Source organism: Notamacropus eugenii, chromosome 3, assembly GCF_028372415.1.
Source record: "Notamacropus eugenii isolate mMacEug1 chromosome 3, mMacEug1.pri_v2, whole genome shotgun sequence".
Lineage (NCBI taxonomy): Eukaryota > Metazoa > Chordata > Mammalia > Diprotodontia > Macropodidae > Notamacropus > Notamacropus eugenii.
The window spans coordinates 357,018,335-357,039,023 of NC_092874.1; the positions used below are offsets into that span (position 1 = coordinate 357,018,335).

The following is a 20,689-nucleotide window of genomic DNA, read 5'->3' on the forward strand; positions in this document are numbered from 1 at the left end:
CCGCGCCCAAGCCCGCTCGGATCTGCTCCCGTCTCATCCCTCCCTCCGCCGCTCGTGCTGTGCACCGCGGTCTTACTTCCTTATTTGCAAAAATGGTGCCATCGTTTTCCTAAACATGTTTACTTGTTCTTTCCTCTTCCCCATACCCAATTAATCTTGTCTGTACTTCATTTCTTTTGTATGGATTCCTTCATTTCAATTACAATTACTTGCTCAGATATATTTCTTTAACATTTGTAAAAACATAATCCTAGCTTGCATCTTTATTTATTTTATATTCTATTATCCAATTTTATCCTAACAACGGCCCTGTAAAGTGAGTAGTACAACCATATTTATTCCCCTATCACCAGTGAAGAAATGGTCTTAGAAGGGCTCAGTGACTTTTCCAAGGTCATACAATTAATAATCAGTGGAACAAAAAAAAAAAAAAAACTCAAATTGCTTACTGCCTCTGGGTACAATGTATCTTCTACTAAGGATAAATTTCTAGCCTTATATCTAACTACTCACTTTCTCAGATTCTGTGGTCTTAAGGAAAGTGAGTGGCACTATTCAATGTTCTTCAAGCATATCTTATTTCACCTCTACTTTTGTTCATGCTGTTCTTTCTGGCTGGCAATATCATCACAATATTTTCTCCATCTATTCTTATATTTCTTGAAGATGCAACTCAATTCTTCATGGTCCATGTAGCCTTCGAGTTCATTCACATCTACAGTGTTTCCCCTTCCCTCTCTAAACTCCTAAATGACTTGTCTATATAATATGTACTTGGCAATTAATTAGATATTAGTATCTAAATCCTTTCCTTTAACTCATTTCTGTGTTCATTGGCTTATCTATAACAACCAATGGAAAATAATTCTTTATTTCTATGTATTGGAAGCTCTAATTTTGTACCTATATCTGAGGTTAGGACTACTGGTGGAAATGGTGTTTAGAAGTTTTCTACAAATATAAATAATTTTTCCTTTTCCATTTTACAGGAGTAAAGAGGAAATCTACCACTAGCCAGAGACATAATTGTTTTACTATACACACAAAAGCTCAGTTTTTATGCAAACATCAGGGCTGTTAAACTGTCAAGACAAACAAAAATCAGAAATAGCCATGTTTTCCATTTTTCCCTTGTCAGATCATTTATGAACATCAACTTTATATGGCTGTAGAAAAATGAAAGATAGTGAACCTTTACTACTCAACATGTAATACTTTCTTTAAGAAGAGTTCCAAATTCATAAATTAAAATAAATGTCATTACAATTTCTGATCATGAGACATTATAAGACTGTGAATGTTCTCATTAAAAGGAACATATACTTCCATTTCATGAATAATCAATAAGTGTTTATTATGCTGAGCTCAGCGTTTTGCTGACCACTGGCAGTAGATATATAGTTCCCTATCCTGTACAAGAAGACTTTACAGAACATATTGTGTAATTCTTAGGGTACCACATGGTGTTAATATCTTGATATATTTCAGTTTTCTATATTTTTAGTAACTATTATGTTTTAAATACATTAATAAACTATTTCAGTCAATGCACAAGAGGCACACATATTTCTATACATAATCAGACTTTTCCTTTTTATTTTGAAGTCAAAGTGAACTTCAGAGATTCAGAATTTGAAATTATGCTTGTACTTTTCAAAAACAGGCTGTTGAGAGGCAGCAGTTTACCCATTTACCTACCCTTTGCTCGTCTCACACCTGGGCAAGAGTTGGCTCAGCTGCATGCTCTTTCAATCATTACCTTTGTATTTCCCATGGAGTAACTACTTGCAGCCCAAGCATTTATGCTTGCCATCAATTCAGTCTCCACAGAGAAGGATTCTGAGCTGCATTACACCCATTTAATGATATTGTGCTTCAACTTCAGAAATGAGACAGTTGGCTTCTTTTAAAAGTTCTGATTATTTAAAAAGCATGTTATTGGGTTTTTTGTTTTGTTTTGTTTTTAAGCATGAGTCCCACTTCTTCAAATGCAGTTCCCCTACCTCCTCCCCCCCAATGAAGTTCAAGGATTTAATAGCAATGGGGAGTTTGAACTTAGCCTGATAATTTTAAAAAACAATTTTGAGCACTTCATGTGATGCTTATATATTTTCTGATATATTGACATCACATCTTCAATATTCTGAAACATATGGGGTGGTAAATATGAAAATGGGTGGAGTTCAATATCCTTAGTTTTATTATTTTTGCTAATAAATATATTTGAAAGTTTTAGCTTCTATGAAAAACATTAGTTAATGCTAAGAAAAGATAAAATCTTTCTAAAATAATTTGAATTTGGTGTCTCTAGTAGTTTTAAAATTTAATAATATAAATTCTATAATTATACATTTAAATTCATAATTATTATATTTAATAATTTGCCTATTTTAAAACATCATTTTCATTTGTTTTCTTTATATACATTTTGTATTTGGGAGTCCTTACTTTCTAAAAAAGAATAATGCCTTGCTCCTTTAGTAGTACTTCTGGTGAGATTAAGAATGATCAGAAGATGTGAACTAGGTTGATTTGAGTACTTGAGCTGATGTCACAAAAGGTTCAATTGAAAGAAATACAGTTGTTCAGTACTGAAAAAAAGGTCAGAGGGAATTCGATCATTGTGTCCTTGCAACTTCTGTGCCCTAGTCACCAAGGAGATCACCATTGACTGAGGCCATAGCTTAAAGTTTGAAAGAGATAATAAAGATTAGAATACATTCACGCATCTAGGACTAAAGGAAAGGTCAACAGCGAAAGCTCAGGAAATACTTCCAGAATAGTCTCATAGAATTAATTACAGATGTGTGAGCAGCAAGCAAGAGGTTGGAGTAGGTTTTGGTTTGAGTTTTGTTTGTTTGTTTGTTTGTTTTGAAGATAATAAATCTATCTTATCTACAAAACTTTGCAATCTCAAAAACTCAGCATCACATAAACAAGCAAAACATTCATGCACAATATAGAGAGTAACTAAATCGTTATCTTCATACGAAGTCAGAAACCACACACATATCTACATAGCCATTGTGTGGACTTCACTGTTGTATGCCTGTGAAAATTGGACAATATACTAGAACCATTCCAGAACACTGAATCCACTTCCTTTGAATTGTCTTAGGAAGAATCTTAAGATCTTCCAGAAAGATGAAGTACTCACCTAAACACTAAGGTTCTTTTCTGAGCTGAACTGCCAGGCATTCCAACACTACTTCAGGGAGAGGGGTAGGCCACATTGTTTGAATGTCAAACATACGTTTGCTTAAAAGATTATTTTGCAGAGAACTCACAAGAGAAAATTGCTCAAATGGGGATAAATAAAGCAATGCAAGGACTCTCTCAAGGTTTCTCTGAAGAACTTTGAAATCAATTGTGAAACATGGGAAACACTGGCACAGGACTGCCTATCCTGGCAGTCTTCACCAAAGAAAGCATTGCACTCTTAACAAAGCTGAATTGTAGTAACTCAAAAGGCCCATGAAATGTACAAATTTAGAGACATCTCAACTCCAAATGTTCATAAGGACTACTGGTACCTGACTTGTGGAAGAACCTTCTGTGTTCCTACTGGTTTGATTAGCCATATTCAGAAACATTGTACCTCAACTTCAAGACAGTGATATCATTTTGGTTCTCCCCAATGCATGGACAGCAATTATGCATGCGTGCCTGTATGAATGTGTCTGTGTGTGTATGGTATAAACATGTGTGTTTGCAACTGGGAAATAAGAAATACAGGTAAAATATACAGGTGTATAGAAATCTATCTTGCCCTATAAGAAAAGAGAGATGATGGGGATGAGGGAAGGAAGGGGTGTAACAGAAGGGAGGGTAGATTGAGGGAAGAGTTAATCAGAATGCACAACTTTTTGGAGTGGGGGAGGGGAGAGATGGGGATAAAATTTTGAACTTAAAATTATGGAAATGAAGTTTGAAAACTAAAAATAAAGAAATAAACATTAAAAAAAATAAAAGTACCATAGACAAGAAACCAATATGTGCTATAAACATATGCTCAAAAAGCTGTGGAACATAAATTAATAAAAGCAAAATTAACTTAGCTATAAGAAGATATTAACATTAATAAAATAGTGAAAAGAGAATTTGTTACCCATCTCTTAATTTGAGATATATTCAACAGAAATCTAAGTAAAAATGATAGAGAAAAATGGTTCTATATTTAATGGAGTATATTTTGTTTTAAAACAGATCACAGTAATAATGACATGCTATTTGGGGAAACAATCTACAGATACTTTATGATAACCTTTTCTGGTAGGCCCTTTGAGACTCTGTATGCAGATGGGATCACAAGGTTTTATTAATCCTACTGAAGGCACATTACAAAATGTAAAATACTGAAGATTGAAAACTGAGAAAATAAAATATTTCCCACTCCTCGTCAAAGTCTGAAGGGGAGAAATTTATAACTTTGGTATAATAGTGAGCTTTCAGTTGAAAATGTTTGACTATCACATAATAAGATTCTGAAAATATATAAAATTGTTTAAAGATATAATTTCAATACATTAATATGAGTCAATGTTCTGGCATTCATAATATTGCTAAAACCCCAGAATGTGATTAGTCTTAATTTATACATTAAAAGTGAGTGAAATACAGCTGTTAGAGAAAGATCAGTAAATTAATAACATTCAGGCCCCAATATGTGATTAGTGAACTTTTTCTATTTGAGATGAAAACTCCTAAATTGTAATTTAATATTGTTTTGATTACAGAAATGGTTGTCTGAATTGTCTTGAAGTCCATGGTAGACAATGAAACGTGCTGCAACCTGATAAGTGCTACAGGTGCATGTCTGTTCCTGGAAAAGTTGAGGGGATGGTTTTTGACATGGTATAATGTGGATTCTTCTTCCCTCAGTTTTCTCATTGTGATATTTCCTTTTTAAACAGGATATTTCCCCACCTGCCTGATTCTGAGCCTGACTCAGGATACCCTGTGAATAATGTGGAGCTTTACTTCATATTTGGCTATCATATATGATTTCTTCCTGGAATCAAGCAGAGTAGAGGGAGTTTGTCCAATCATAGTATTTGTCGATTTAGTCTGTGCCCTTGCAGGAACAAGTCTTGACATTGTTATAAACTATGTCACTATTTTTTTCCTTTCGTAGAAAAGTTCTATATTTAAATAAGGTAAACAGTGGAAATATTCTAAGTAAAACAAATCTATTGATTGATATATTAATATTGAAATTTGTGAGTTTCTTTGTTATTTGAGATCAAATAATAATGGTGGGATGATATTGTAAGGGTGAATTAAAAAAATGTGTGTGTTCATCCTTCTTTGCTGAAGAAGACTATGCCATCATAGAAATGACATGATTTGCACTTGACTTTGTTTTTGAGTGAGGGAGGGCTGTGTAGGTCACTGACCTCACTTTTCCTCCACAGCCACCTGAATCCAGTGACCAGATATTCATCAACATGACTGGAGATGACCCAGGTTGAGGCAATTGGGGTTAAGTGTCTTGTCCAAGGTCACACAGCTAGTGAGTGTCAAGTGTCTCAGGTGAGATTTGAAGTCAGGTCCTCCTGACTCCTGCACTGGTGCTCTGTCCAGTGCACCACCTACTTGCCTCGAATTTAAAAACAAGATAAGAGGCATAATCTAAAAGATAGAGACATAATTGAAAAGTTTCCTAATTAAATAGAATAGTAAATTTTGAAAAAATAAAACAGCTAGAATATTTTCTCTTGGGGGATATATATATATATATATATATATATATATATATATATATATATATATATATATATATATATATATATATATATATATATACACATATATATACACATATACACATATATGTATAGATATATAGATATATGTGTGTGTGTATATATATATATATATATATATATATATATATATATATATATATATATATATATATATATATATATATATATATATATGATTTCCACATATAACTACTATGAAAATTCAGCTTTATAATAGATTTTACTAATACATTCTCAAAATTAGATTAAGGATTTTACATATAAAGTTGCACTGATAATTGCAAAAATGGGTAATGATTTTACCATTTAAAAGTATTTATCTCTTTCAAACAGAGAAAGGTTCGTTTCACAAGTCAGACCCTCATGATTTTATTTCTTAAAGATTCTTATATCATATACACGATTTACATAAAGATTGAAACCACCAAATGATGTATAAATAGCAAAAAATTTTAACCTCAGTTGAATAACAGATTTCTAATTTGATGTTCATCTTATAACTCTGTTGTTAACAGGATTAATTCAACAAAGCTTGAACTAGTCTTCCCCACATGAACTAGTTATTGGAAAGCCAAATGCAGTAGGTTGAATTAAATGGTATTAAGTGTTACTGTCAGATTTTAGCAAAAACATCTTGGAAAATCTACCTGTGATTTGGACTAAGAGAAGCAATCCCTTCTTCATAGATTTCCTGAGAATGAGGCCTGTTTCAGAAGGTACAAGAAAAGCTATTTCTGGGGGGGCAGAGCCAAGATGGTGGAGTAGAAACACACAGATACGCTAGGTCCGAACCCACAGCCCATGAATATCTGTAGAAAAGAGCTGCCAATAAATTCGGGAGCAGGAGAAGGCACAGAACAGTGGAGTAGATGAGATTTCGGTTCCAGAGATCCTGAAAACCTCTCGCAAAAGGTTCTTCACACTGCAGGCGTGCAGCGGAGCCCAGCACAGCACTGGCCGCCCAGCACCGAGAGGAGCTGATCTGAGCAGGCTTCAAGGACAGAATCTCCAGCAGCCACGGGGGTCCCTCCACCCACAGGTGACAAGGGTCGGTGAGAGGGTCTCTTTGGTGGGTCGAGAGGGGAGTGGGGAGCCCCCAGCACTCAGACCCCCTCGGGAGGCACCAGTGGAGGTGGGAGCAGACCGGGGCTCCCCAAGCAGGCAGGAGCCCATATCCATTGTTGAAGGTCTCTGCATAAACCCCCTGAGGGAACTGAGCCCATGAGGTGGCCCTGCCCCCACCTGGGAACCTGAACTTGATCTCAAACTGAATAGCAGCCTTGCCCCCACCCAAGGCCCTGAGGCTGGGAGGCAGCATTTGAGTCTCAGACCCCAAGCGCTGGCTGGGAGGATCTGGAGGCTAGGTGGGTGTGAGGAGAATATCCTGAGGTCAAGTCCCTGGCTGGGAAAATGCCCAGAAAGGGGGAAAAAAACAAAGACTATAGAGGGTTACTTTCTTGGTGAACAGGTTTCTCCTCCCCTCCTTTCTGAGGAGGAAGAGTGGTGCTCACCATCAGGCAAAGACACAGAAGTCAGGGCTTCTGTATCCTAGCCCACTCAATGGGCTCAGACCATGGAAAAGCTCAAAAAGAGCTCAGAAAATTTTGAAAATTATGTTAGAGAGGTGGAGGAAAAACTGGGAAGAGCAATAAAAGACTTGCAAGCAAAGTATGAACAGCAGATCAGCACCCTGCTAAAGGAGACCCAAAAATATGCTGAAGAAAATAACACCCTAAAAAATAGGCTAACTCAATTGGCAAAAGAGGTTCAAGAACCCAATGAGGAGAAGAATGCTTTCAAAAGGAGAATTAGCCAAATGGAAAAGGAGATTCAAAAGCTCACTAAAGAAAATAGTTCTTTCAAAATTAGAATGCAACAGATGGAGGCTAATGACTTTATGAGAAACCAACAAATCACAAAACAAAACCAAAAGAATGAAAAAAATGGAAGATAATGTGATATATCTCATTGGAAAAACAACTGACCTGGAAAATAGATACAGGAGGGACAATTTAAAAATTATGGGCCTATCTGAAAGCCATGATCAAAAAAAGAGCTTAGACATCATCTTTCATGAAGTTATCAAGGAAAACTGCCCTAATATTGTAGAACCAGAGGGCAAAATAAATATTGAAAGAATCCACCAATTACCACCTGAAAAAGATCCAAAAAGAGAAACTCCTAGGAATATTGTGGCCAAATTCCAGAATTCCCAGGTCAAGGAGAAAATATTTCAAGCAGCTAGAAAGAAACAATTCAAGTATTATGGAAATACAATCAGGATAACACAACATCTAGCAGCTTCTACATTAAGGGATCGAAGGGCATGGAATAGGATATTCCAGAAGTCAAAGGAACTAGGACTATCCAGCAAAACTGATTCTAATACTTCAGGGGAAAAATTGGTCTTTCAACGAAGTAGAGGACTTTCAAGCATTCTTGATGAAAAGACCAGAGCTGAAAAGAAAATTTGACTTTCAAACACAAGAATGAAGAGAAGCATGAAAAGGTAAACAGCAAAGCGAAGTCATAAGGGACTTATAAAGGTTGAACTGTTTACATCCCTACATGGAAAAACAATATTAGTAACTCTTGAAACTATTCAGTATCTGGGTACTGGGTGGGATCACACACACACACACACACACACACACACACACACACACACATAGAGACAGAGTGCGCAGAGTGAATTGAATACGATGGGATCATATCTTTAAAAAAATGAAATCAAGCAGTGAGAGAGAAATATATGGGAGGAGAAAGGGAGAAATGGAATGGGTCAAATTATCTCTCATAAAAGAGGCAAGCAAAAGACTTTTTTAGTTTGGGGAAAAAGAGGGGAGTTGAGAGAAAAACATGAAGTTTACTCTCATCACATTCCACTGAAGGAAGGAATGAAATACACAATCATTTTGGTATGAAAACCTATCTTACAATACAAGAAAGTGGGGGATAAGGGGAAAAACAGGGTGGGGGGACGATGGAAGGGAGGGCATGTGGAGGAGGATGCAATTTGAGGTCGACACTCATGAGGAGGGACAGAATCAAAGGAGAGAATGGAAGTAATTGGGGGCAGGATAGGATGGAGGGAAATATAGTTAGTCTTATACAACACGACTGTTGTGGAAGTCATTTGCAAAACTACACAGATTTGGCCTATATTGAATTGCTTGCCTTCCAAAGGGAGGGGGTGGGGAGGAAGGAAGAAAAAGAAGTTGGAACTCACAGTTTTAGGAATAACTGTCGAGTACTGTTCTTGCTACTAGGAAATAAGAAATACAGGTAAAGGGGTATAGAAAGTTATTTGGCCCTACAGGACAGAGGAGAGGATGGAGAGAAGGGCAGAGAGGAATGATGGAGCAGAGAGCAGATTGGTGATGGGGGGAATTGGAATGTTCGGTGTTTTGGGGTGGGGGGAGAGGACAAGGGGGGAGAAAATTTGGAGCCCAAAATTCTGTGAAAATGAATGTTAAAAGTTAAATAAATAAATAAATTTGAAAACAACAAAAAGCTATTTCTAGGGGCCAGATAATTATGCAAGATGTAATACAAAATTTACTGACTAAATTGACTTTGGGAGTGGGTTAATAAAATGGAAGAAGTTGGTGTTATTTAATATTCATCATCATTTTATTGCTTTGCCTTTTTGTGTCATGGTGTTTCTATTTGCTGAGTTTTCTTGGTTTCCTATGAATTTCACCTCTCAAAATTAGTTCAATATGAGCCCTCTAAGAAGTCTGAGGTGTAGCCAGTCTTGATTTAGCTATAAAATCTATTTAATAAAATTCAAATGTAATTATCATTTTTCTTAGACTTTGTTTTAACTCATGTACTAAACTATACAAAAGGATGCTTCCTAGTGGCCTTTTCTTGGTAAGCAGTATTTATGATGATCATTGCTATATTAAAAACATTATAAATTTAGCTTATAGATAAGTGATCTCAGAGGGGAATGGGACAATCACTCCGTCATGAATTAGCAGTGCGGGAGAATTGTGAGAATTGAGTGAACCACACTGATATTGCATCTTGTGATTCGATTCTGGATCTATCTCACCTCCCTGTCTATTCACTTGTAGGTCTTGTTAAATTTCTGTCTTGTGAGCAAAACAATTCAATTATGGGAACTGTGACAAAATTTTTTCAAATTGCTTGAAGATAGCCCTTTGTGTCTGGAAAGCTAGACAACCTCCACCAGTTGTTTAGAGACCCTTAAGTAAGGACCTAGGTTATGTTGACTAGAAACCCAAATAAATCCAAAGATCAATACAAGGAATTTATTATGGTTCCTGACCTCAAGCTCCAATAAGTCTTATCTTAAAAGTGGACCCATATTGTCAATAAGTTACTATTTTCCCATTTCTTTGACTGAATAAAAACACTTGGGGAGGGAGTAGGAGACATCTTTTTCTGATTTCAAGGAATTGCACCTTTTCCTTCTCCCTCTGCAATACAGAAAGACCTTAACATGTCTTCCATTTAGAAATCATATTATCTATTGTTGATTTTTTTCTTTTTTACTTGAAATGAGTTGTTTTCTTTTAATACATGAAAACATGCCTCCCTATGTATTTGGAGTCCAGGGTCAATTCCATGCTGATTTGTCCTGATTTGTTATTCAGATGGCATGGATTGCTTAATAAATTGATATGCTAGGAAATTTGGACCTCATTTTTCCTCAGGTATTTAAAATTTCACCTGTTACATAAGTGACCATATGTTAGGGCCCAAAATCATTGAAAACAAACGTATAGGGATTTCCAGTTCTGGGAACCAAGATGGTGGAGTGATCCCTAATTACTATCTCCCTCCCCTTGCTAACCTGGACGAGCCCAGAATATATCTCCCGGGAAAGTCCCTGGAACAGTGGAAGCAGCTGAAGGGGTAAACAGACCTTTACCATGTGAAGCTAGGCAGATTGCTAAGGAGGGTCCCTCTTGCTGTGGCTGAAGGGGAAGAGCACAGCCTCAACAAACTGGGAGAAGATCCTGAGACCCAAGGGGGTGAAGCCAGCAACAGTCAACAGCAGGACCCGAGGTATGCCTCAGCATCTCAAGAGAATCTGGAAGACACTAATACAGACTGGATCACCAACAGCTGAACTTGCTTATGCTCTAGCTCAGCAGAGGAGACCTCCTGTGGCCTGACCACTCCTCCCCCACATGTTAACAAGCTAGCTCCAGGGTAAGTACAGGAAAACTCAAAAAGAACTCATCTGGCCTCTAGTTTCCACCACCAGCCAACTCAGCACCAGGTAAACTGCAGCACTTTAGCTTCTAGCTGAAAGAACCAGAGGCCAAAACATACAAGCCTCAAGTTTTAGGCACAAGAATTTTGGGATAGAGCCCCCTGTGCCCCCAGAAGCAGAGATCTACTTTAAAAGCCAGGAAAAGTGTGATGATCATGAGGAAGAAGCAAAGCAGAAAAGATAATATAATCTTCCTATGGGCAAAAGGAACAAAACACAAATATCAAAGAGGTCAGCTTGAGACTGTAACCCATCTGAAACTTCAGATGAGAATGTCATCTGGTCTGAAGTACAAAAATCCTTCTTGAGAAGAGCTTAGGAAGGCTTTAAAAATACAATTAGAGAAATAGAAGAAAAGCTGACCAATAATTTTAACAATATGAAAAAGACACCACAGAAACATTTAAAAGGACAATTAGACAAAGGAAAAGGAAGTCCAAAACTTAACTGGAAAAAATAAATCCTCAAAAGGAGGGACTGGACAAATGGAAAAAGAGATGCAAAAGTTAACTGAAGAAAACTATTTAATAAAAATTAGAATTGGACAAGCAGAAGCTAATAAAACTATGAGACATCAAGGATCAGTCAAACAGAATCTAAACAATGGAAAAATAGAAGAAAATATAAAGCATTTAATTGGAAAAGCAATTGACCTGATAAATAAGTCCAGGAGAGAAAACCTAAGATTTGTTGGTCTACTAGAAAGCAAGGATGCAAAAAAGAGCCTGGAAAATGTCATCCAAGAAATCATCAAGGAAAATTGCCCAGAACTCCTAGATTCAGAGGGCAAAATAATCCTCGAAAGAATTTACCATTCACCTCCTGAATGGGACCTCAAACTACAAACACCAAAGAATATCATTGCCAAATTCCAGAACTAACAAGGAAATGAGAAAATACTGAAGGCAGCCAGAAGGAAAAAATTCAAATATCGAGGAGCTACAGTCAGGATCACACAGGACCTTACAGCTTCTATATTAAAAGACTGAAGGAATTGGAATATGATATTCCATAAGCAAAGGAACTGAGAATACAACAAAGGATTAATTATCCAGCAAAATTGACCATAATGTTTCAGGCAAGGAGATAGACATTCAGTGAAATAAGGGATTTCCAGACCTTCCTGATGAAAATGCCAGGATATGATAGAAAATTTGATCTTCAAATACAAGTTTGAAGAGAGGCATGAAAAGATAAACGGGGGGGAAAAAAAACCATGTTACTCAATATGGGCAAACTGATTACATCACCATAAGGGAAGATGATACATGTTAATCTTTTTGTTATGTTCATTTATTTATTTTTAGTTTTCAACATTCATTTCCACAAAATTTTGCATTCCAAATTTTCTCCCCATCTCTCCTCTCCCTCCACACCATAACATCTTGCATTCTGATTAGCCCTTCTCTCAATCTTCCCTCTCTTCTAAAACTCCTGCCTTCCCTTATATCCATCTTCTCTCTTTTCTTGCAGGGCAAGATAGATTTCTATACTCTGTTACCTGTATTTCTTATTTCCCAGTTACATCGAAAAACAATTCTCAACATTCGTTCTTAAAACTTTGAGATCCAACTTCTCTTCCTTTCTCCCTCCCCACCCATCCCCACTGAGAAGGTAAGCAATTCAATAAAGGCTATATAAGTGTAGTTTTGTAAAAGACTTCTATAATAGTTATGTTGTGTAAGAATAGCTATATTTCCCTCCATTCTATCCTGTCCCCCATTTATTCTATTCTCTCTTTTGACCTTTTCCCTCCCCAAAAGTGTTTACTTCTAATTACTTTCTCCACCCCTCTGCCCTCCCTTCCATCATTCCCCACCCCCACTTGTCCCCTTCTCCCCTGCTTTCCTATAGTATAAGATAGATTTTCATGCCAAATTGAGTGAGCATGTTATTCCCTCCTTACACCAAATATAAAGAGAGTAAACTTCACTTTTTCCCTCTCACGTCCTGACTTTTTCTCTCCATTGAAAAAGCTTTTTTTAGGAGAGCAGACCCAGGAAGTGGTAGGGAGGGATGGGAGCGAATCAGGCCAGATTGAAAACCACCGACGTAATGGAGCTGAGAGTTGGGAATAGGTAACCGCTGGGTGGAAAGATTGGCAGTAGCTCCTTTGGAGGCATCTATCTTGGTACTGATATTTCTGCAGAAAAACTTGCCATCAAGCTCGAATATGTCAAAAACCAAACACCCTCAGCTCCATATTGAGAAAAAAATCTACAAAATGATGCAGGGAGGAGTGGGCATTCCTAAAATTAAATGGTGTGAGGCAGAAGAAGAGTATAATGTCATGGTGATGGAGCTTTTGGGACCAAGCTTTGAAGTTGTCTTCAATTGCTGCTCAAGAAAATTCAGTGTGAAATTGTCCTTGTACTTGCTGACCAGATGATTACTCAGATTGAATACATTCATTCAAACAACTTCATCCACCATGATGTGAAGCCGGATAATTTTCCTATGGGACTGGAAAAAATGGGTAACCTGGCCTATACCATATACTTTGGGTTGGCCAAGAAGTACTGAGATGCTAGGACCCATCAGCACATACCGATTGCGAGAATAAAAACCTCATAGGAACTGTTCTTTATGCCTCCATCAATGCTCATCTTGGAATTGAACAGTCTCGAAGGGATGACTTGGAGTCCCTGGAATATGTGTTAATGTACTTCAATTTGGGCTCCCTGTCCTGGCGGGGCTGAAGGCTGCTATCAAGAGACAAAAATACGAAAGAATTAGTGCAAAGAAAATGTCCACTCCCATTGAAGTGTTACGTAAAGGCTACCTTTTTGAATTTCTGTCGTTCATTGCCTTTTGATGACAAACTTGACTATTCCTACCTGACACAGTTCTTCAGGAACTTGTTCTTTCCCCAGAGTTTTTCCTATGACTATGCGTTTGACTGGAACATGATCACATTTCGTGCCAGCCGGGCAGCTGATGATGCCAAAATGGAATGGGGAGATCGAGAAGAGTGATTGAGACACTCCCGAAATCCAACTACTCGGGGTCTCCCTTCCACTGCATCAGGCCGACTCAGGGGAATGCAAGATGTAGCTCCTCCCACTCCCATTACCTCTACTTCACATACTGCTAACACCTCTCTTTGGCCTCTCTCTGGAATGGAAAGAGAGCAGAAAGTGAGTATGGGACTGCATCATAATGCCCCAGTCCATATCTCTTCGTGTGATTTAATAGGCCTACAAGACACCTCTCACACATCAACCTCACAGACTCTGGGTCGGGTGACTTCCAGTGGTCTTCAGTCTGTCGTGCTGTGATGAGAAGTCTCCTTTTTCACGTGGAGGGGCAGACAATGCATGGCTGATCTACTATGATACCTACCAATGGCTTTACTAGTGAAACATCTTCCCTAGAACAGAAAATGTTAACACCAGAGCTCTCCAGGCCTTTTTACCCAGCAATGCTCATGCGCAAAAGAAAATAATACCTTAAACTGAACAAACTCCAAGTGCTGCCTGATGCTCTCTCACAAAGAACTCAGTAACAATGGGGTCGAGAAGAAAAACTAGAGTGTAAGAGAGAGGAATTTGCAAAGAGAATCAAACTCCCATTCCAAAGTCTTTTCATTTTCCCTCCACTGGTAAACTTACGCTACCTCTTATTATGATTCTACTGTAACTATAAATCTTTGACTTGGTTAAAACAGTTTTGTACAATTTTTCCTAAAAATCATTGGCTTAAAACTATGTAAAGAATTCTGTCTTTTTATTGCTGTGTTTTTTTCTATTTTTGGAGGGGTTTTTTTTTTTTTTTTTTTTTGCTTTTTGATTTATTTTTTTTTTTTTTGTCTTACTTAAAGATGTTGACTTTTGAAGAATCCTGCATCAAAGACACTGGCTTGGAGTGTCAGGCAGGGAGTGTATGTGAATTAAAAAGATCAAATTAAAAAAAAAACAACTTTTCATTGCCTCTTTTATGAGAGATAATTTGCCCCATTCCATTTCTCCTTTTCTCCTTACAATATATTTCTCACCTCTTAATTTTATTTTTTTAGATATCATCCATTCTCATTCAACTCACGCTGTTCTCTCTGTCTATGTATACATACGCATGTGTGTGGGTGTGTGTGGGCGTGTGTGTGTCTATAATCCCTTCAACTACCCAAATACTGAGAAAAGTCTCAAGAGTTACAAATATTATCTTTCCATGTAGGAATGTGAACAGTTCAGTTTTAGAAAGTGCATTATGATTTCTCTTTCCTTCTTATCTTTTCATGCTTGTCTTGATTCTTGTGTTTGAAAGTCAAACATGTTAATCTTGAGAACTGCATATGTATTATGAAATGAATAAGGGATATACACAGATAGAGGGAGTGAGTATAAAATAAAGGATGTGATGATAATAAATGTGATTTAAGGGTGCGAAGTGATTGTAATGCTAGATGTGAAAAGGAGGAGGCAGAAAAAATTAATTTTCATCCCACTAAGAGGCACAAAAAATGTCACAGCAGAGGGAAAGAGGGGAGGCAGATGACCACTGTTTGAGAGGTACTCTCATCTGATTGGATTCAAAGAGGTACAACAATCTCAGTTAAGTATGAAAATACAACTAGGTCTACAGACAGTAGGAGGGAAAGGTGGAAACAAAAGGGAAGGGAAGCTAAAAGAGAAGGAGAAGTAATAAGTGAAAGAGGGATTAAAAAGAAGGGGGATGGAAAGAAGAGATGGAAGACTGAGGGAGTCAGTAGTCAACAATTAAAACTGTATTGTGGAGGGGAAGGGAGAAGGGAGAACTAAAAGTCTAAACAAGTGGAAAGGTAATGGAGGGAAAGACGCAGATAGTAATCATAACCGTGAGTGTGAATGGGATGAACTTTCCCATAAAACAGAGACAGATGGTACAATGGATTAAAAAATATAATTCAACAATATGTTGTTTACAAGAAATACGTTTGAAAACAGTGCATACATACAGGGTAAAGGTAAAATATTGGAGCAGAATACTTTGTGCTTCAGCTGATGTAAACAAAGCAGGGGTAGCAATCATAATCTCAGACAAAGCAAAATAAGAAATAGATGTAACCAAAAGATGTAAGGAAGGAAACTATATCCTGCTAAAAGGCACCATAGACAACGAAGAAATTTCATTACTAAACATATATGCTCCAAGTGGTATAGCATCCAAATTCTTAGAGGAGGAGTTAAAAGAGTTACAGGAAGAAATGGACAGCAAAACTATACTAGTAGGTGATCTCAATTTTTCCCTCGCTGAACTTGATAAATCTAAGTTTAAAGGAAACAAGACAGAAGGTAAGGAGGGGAGTAAAACTCTGTATAAGATAGATATGATGTATCTCTGGAGCAAATCGAATGGAGATAGAAAGGAATATACTTTTTTCTCAGGGGAACATGCCATATATACAAAAGCTGATCAAGTACTAGAACATAAAAACCTCAAAATCCAGTGCAGAAGGGCAGAGAAAGTCAAAGTATTCTTCTTAGACCATAATGGAATAAAAATTATATGTAATCAAACACCATGAAAATATAAACTAAAAACTCATTGGAAACTAACCAATCTAATTCCAAAGAATGAGAGGGTTAAACAACAAATTGTAGAAACAATCAACAACTTCATTCAAGAGAATGACAATAACGAGACCACCTACCATATCCTACGGGATTATGCGAAAGCAGTTCTTAGAGGAAGTTTTATATCTTTGTGTGCCTACATGAAGAAAATAGAGAAAGAGAAGATCGATGAATTGAACATGCAGCTGAAAAAGGTAAAAAAAGAAATTGAAAATCCTCAAGTAAACACCAAATAAGAAATATTGAAAAGGAAAGGAGAGATTTATAAAATTGAAATTAAGAAAACTATTGAACTAATAAATGAAAGTAGGAGTTGGTTTTATAAAACAGCCAATAAAATTGATAAACCTTTGGTCAATTTGATTAAAAAAAGAAAGAAGAAAACCAAATTATCAACATCAGAAATGAAAAGGGAGAGTTCATCTCCAAGGAGAAGGAAATTAAAACAATAATGAGAAATTACTTTGACCAAATGTATGTCCATAAATTCGACTATTTAAATGAAATGGATGAGTATTTCAAAAGCTTCAAATTGCCCAGACTAACAGAAGAAGAAGTGGAATACTTAAATAGCCACATCTCAGGAAAAGAAGTTGAAAAAGTCATCTATAAACTAGCTAGGGAAAAATTGCCAGGGCCAAATGAATTCACCAGTGAATTCTATCAAACATTTAAAGAATAGTTAATTCCAATACTATACAGGCTATTTGGGAAAATTGGGGAAGGAGTCCTCCCAAATTTCTTTTTATGATACAAATATGGTTTTGATACCTAAACCAGGAAGAGCCAAAACAGAGAAATGAAATTACAGACCTATTTTTCCAATGAATATAGATGCAAAAATTTTACGTATGATTGTAGCAAAAGCAACACAGAAACTAATCACGAGAATAATATATTATGATCAGGAATGATTTATACCAGAAATGCAAGAGTGGTTCAATATAAGGAAAAACTATTAACATTATTAATCATATCAACAACAACACTAACAGAAACTACATGATTATCTCAAAAGATGCAGAAAAATCTTTTGACAAAATACAACTTCCATTTCTATTGAAAACATTGGAAAACATAGGATTAAATGAAACTTTCCATAAAATAATAAGCAAAATTTGCCTAAAACCTTCAGTAAGCATTATATTCAAAGGGATAGGCTAATTGCATTTCCAGTAAGGTCAGGGGTGAAACAAGTAGGTCCACTATCACCACAACTATTCAATATGGTACTAGAAATGTTGGCTGTAGCAATAAGAAAAGAAGAAGAAATTGAAGGAATTGGAATAGACAAATAAAATACTAAATTATCACTTTTTTCAGATGATATGATGATATACTTAGAGAATCCCAGAGAATCGAGTAAAAAGCTATTTGAAATAATAAATAACTTTAACAAAGTTTTAGGTTACAAAATAAACCCACATAAATCATCTGCATTTCTATATATTACTAACCAAATCACACAACAAGAAATAGAAAGAGAAGTACCATTTAAAGCTCCAGTAGACACTATAATATATCTGAGGGTCTACCTGACAAGACAAACCCAGGCACTATATGAATACAGCTGCAAAACAATTTTCACACAAATAAAGTCAGATCTAAGCAAATGGAGAAATATCAGTTGCTCATGGGTGGGTTGAGCTAATATAATAAAAATGACAATTCTGCCTAAATTGATTTATTTCTTCAGTGCCATACCATTCAAACTACCAGATAATTATTTTGTAGAGCCAGAAAAAATAATATCATTATTCATCTGAAAAACAAAAGGTCCAGAATATCAAGGAATCTAAGGAAAAGATATGCTAGGGACTGTGGCCTAGCTCTGCCAGATCTCATATTGTATTATAAAGCAGAAATTATCAAAACCACTTGTTACTGTCTAAGAAACAGAAAGGTACACCAGCGGAATCGGTTAGGTGCCCAAGAGGCAATAGTAAATTAATATAACAATCTACTGTTTGGTAAATCCTTGGGCCCCAGCTTTTGGCATAAGAACTCACTCTTCTGCAAAAATTGCTGGGAAAATTGGATAACAGTATGGCAGAAACTAAGCATAGATCATTGCCTGACACTGTAACAGGAATAAAGTCCAAATGGGTACATAATCTAGGTACAAAGACTGATACTATAACAAATTGGTGGAGCAAGGAATAATGTGTCAGATTTATGGAGATGGGAAGAATTTCTGACTAAACAAGAGATAGAAAACATTTTGAAGTGCAAACTGGGTAATTTGATTACATAAATTGAAAAGGTTTTGCACAAACAAAACCAGCGCAACCATGATTATGATAGAAACAGAAAACTGGGAAAGAAATTTTGCAACTAGTGTCTGTGATAAAGGTCTCATTTTTAAAATATATAGAGACCTGAGTCAAATGTACAAGAAGATAAGTCATTCCCTAATTGATAAATGGTCCAAGGATATGAACAGGCTGTTTCAGAGGAAGAAATCAAAGCTTTCTATAGTCATATGGAAAAATGTTCTGTCACTGCTGATTAGAGAGATGCAAATCAAAACAACTCTGAGATATCACATCACACCTATCGGATTGGCTGACATGAAAAAACAGGATGATGAGAAATGTTGGAGAAGATCTGTAAGAGTTGTAACACGAATTCATTGTTGCTGGTGCTGTGAGCTGATACATCCATTCTTGGGAGTAATTTGGAACTATGCCCAAAGCGCTACAAAATGTGAATACCCTTTGCTGGAGCAATACCACTTCTAGGATTGTATCATCAAGAGATCATAAAAATGAGAAAGAGTCCCACATGTACAATAATATTTATAGCAGCACTCTTTGTGTTAGCCAAAAACTGGAAATCAAGGGGATGCCCGTCATTGTGGAATGGCTGAATAAACTGTGGTTTATGAATGTAATAGAATACTATTGTGTTATAAGAAATGATGAACCAGAAGACTTCAGAGAGGTCAGGAAAGATTTACATGAACTGACACGGAGCAAAAGGAACAGAACGAGGAGAACTTTATACACAACAACAATCACAGTGTGCGAGGATTTTTTCTGGTAGTCTTAGAACTCCATTGCAATGCAAGGACTTTAAAAATTCCCAATTGTCTGTTAAGGCAAAATGCCTTCCATGTCCAGAGAAAGAACTATGGAATTCAGTTCCAGAATGTAGCAGATCATTTTCTTTTGTATTATGCTTTGGCTTATTTTATGATTTCTCCCATTCATTTAAATTCTTCTATACAACATGGCTAAGGTGAAGATGTATTTAATAGAAATGTGAGCATAGAACCTATATAAAGTTATATGCCAACTCGGGGATGTAGGGGTGAAGGAGGGGGGATGGAGAGGGAAGGAGGAGGAAAAATCTAAGTTATATGGCCTTGATTGTAGAACACTGAAAATAAATAAAATAATAACAATAATGATAATGATAATTACAATTATAATACACAATCTGGTAGCACTCCTTTTTCCTCAATTTTTCCAAAGAGTTTCAGTATTATTGCAATCAACTATTCTTTAAATGTTTGATAGAATTCTCTTGTAAATCCATGTGACCTTGGAGACTTTTTCCTAGGGAATTCATTGATTACTTGTTCAATTTCTTTTACTGATGTGGAGTTTCTTAAGTATTGCTATTCCACTTTTGTTAATCTGTGCAGTTTACATTTTTAAAGTATTCATCCATCTCATTTAGATTGTCAAGTTTTGGGGGCATACAATTCGGCAAAGTAATTTCTAATTATTGTTGTAATTTCCTTATCATCGGAGGTGAGTTCACCCTTTTCATTTTTGGTGTTGGTAATTTGGTTTCCTTTATATTTTATTCAAATTTACCAAAGGTTTATCAATTTTATTGTTTTTTTTCCTGAAACCAACTTAGTTTCATTTATCATTTCAATATTTTTCTTAATTTCAGTTTCATTAATCTTTCCTTTGATTTTCAGTATTTCTAATTTGGTATTTTATTGGGGATTTTCAATTCCTTGTTTTTCTGATTTTTTCAGTTGCATGTCCAATTCATTTATCTCTTTCTGTTTTATTTATTTATTTCTGTTTTTTATTTAGGTAGGCATTCAATGATATGTAACTTTCCTGAGAATTGCTTCTGTATTATCCCATAGGATTTCA

At 36.2% G+C, this 20,689-nt stretch overlaps 1 pseudogene; it reads left to right on the forward strand.

Moving 5' to 3' along the window:
* The first annotated feature begins 13,074 nt into the window (after nucleotides 1–13,074).
* LOC140532182 (casein kinase I pseudogene) lies at nucleotides 13,075–14,297 on the forward strand (annotated as a pseudogene).
* Nucleotides 14,298–20,689: the final 6,392 nt, after the last annotated feature.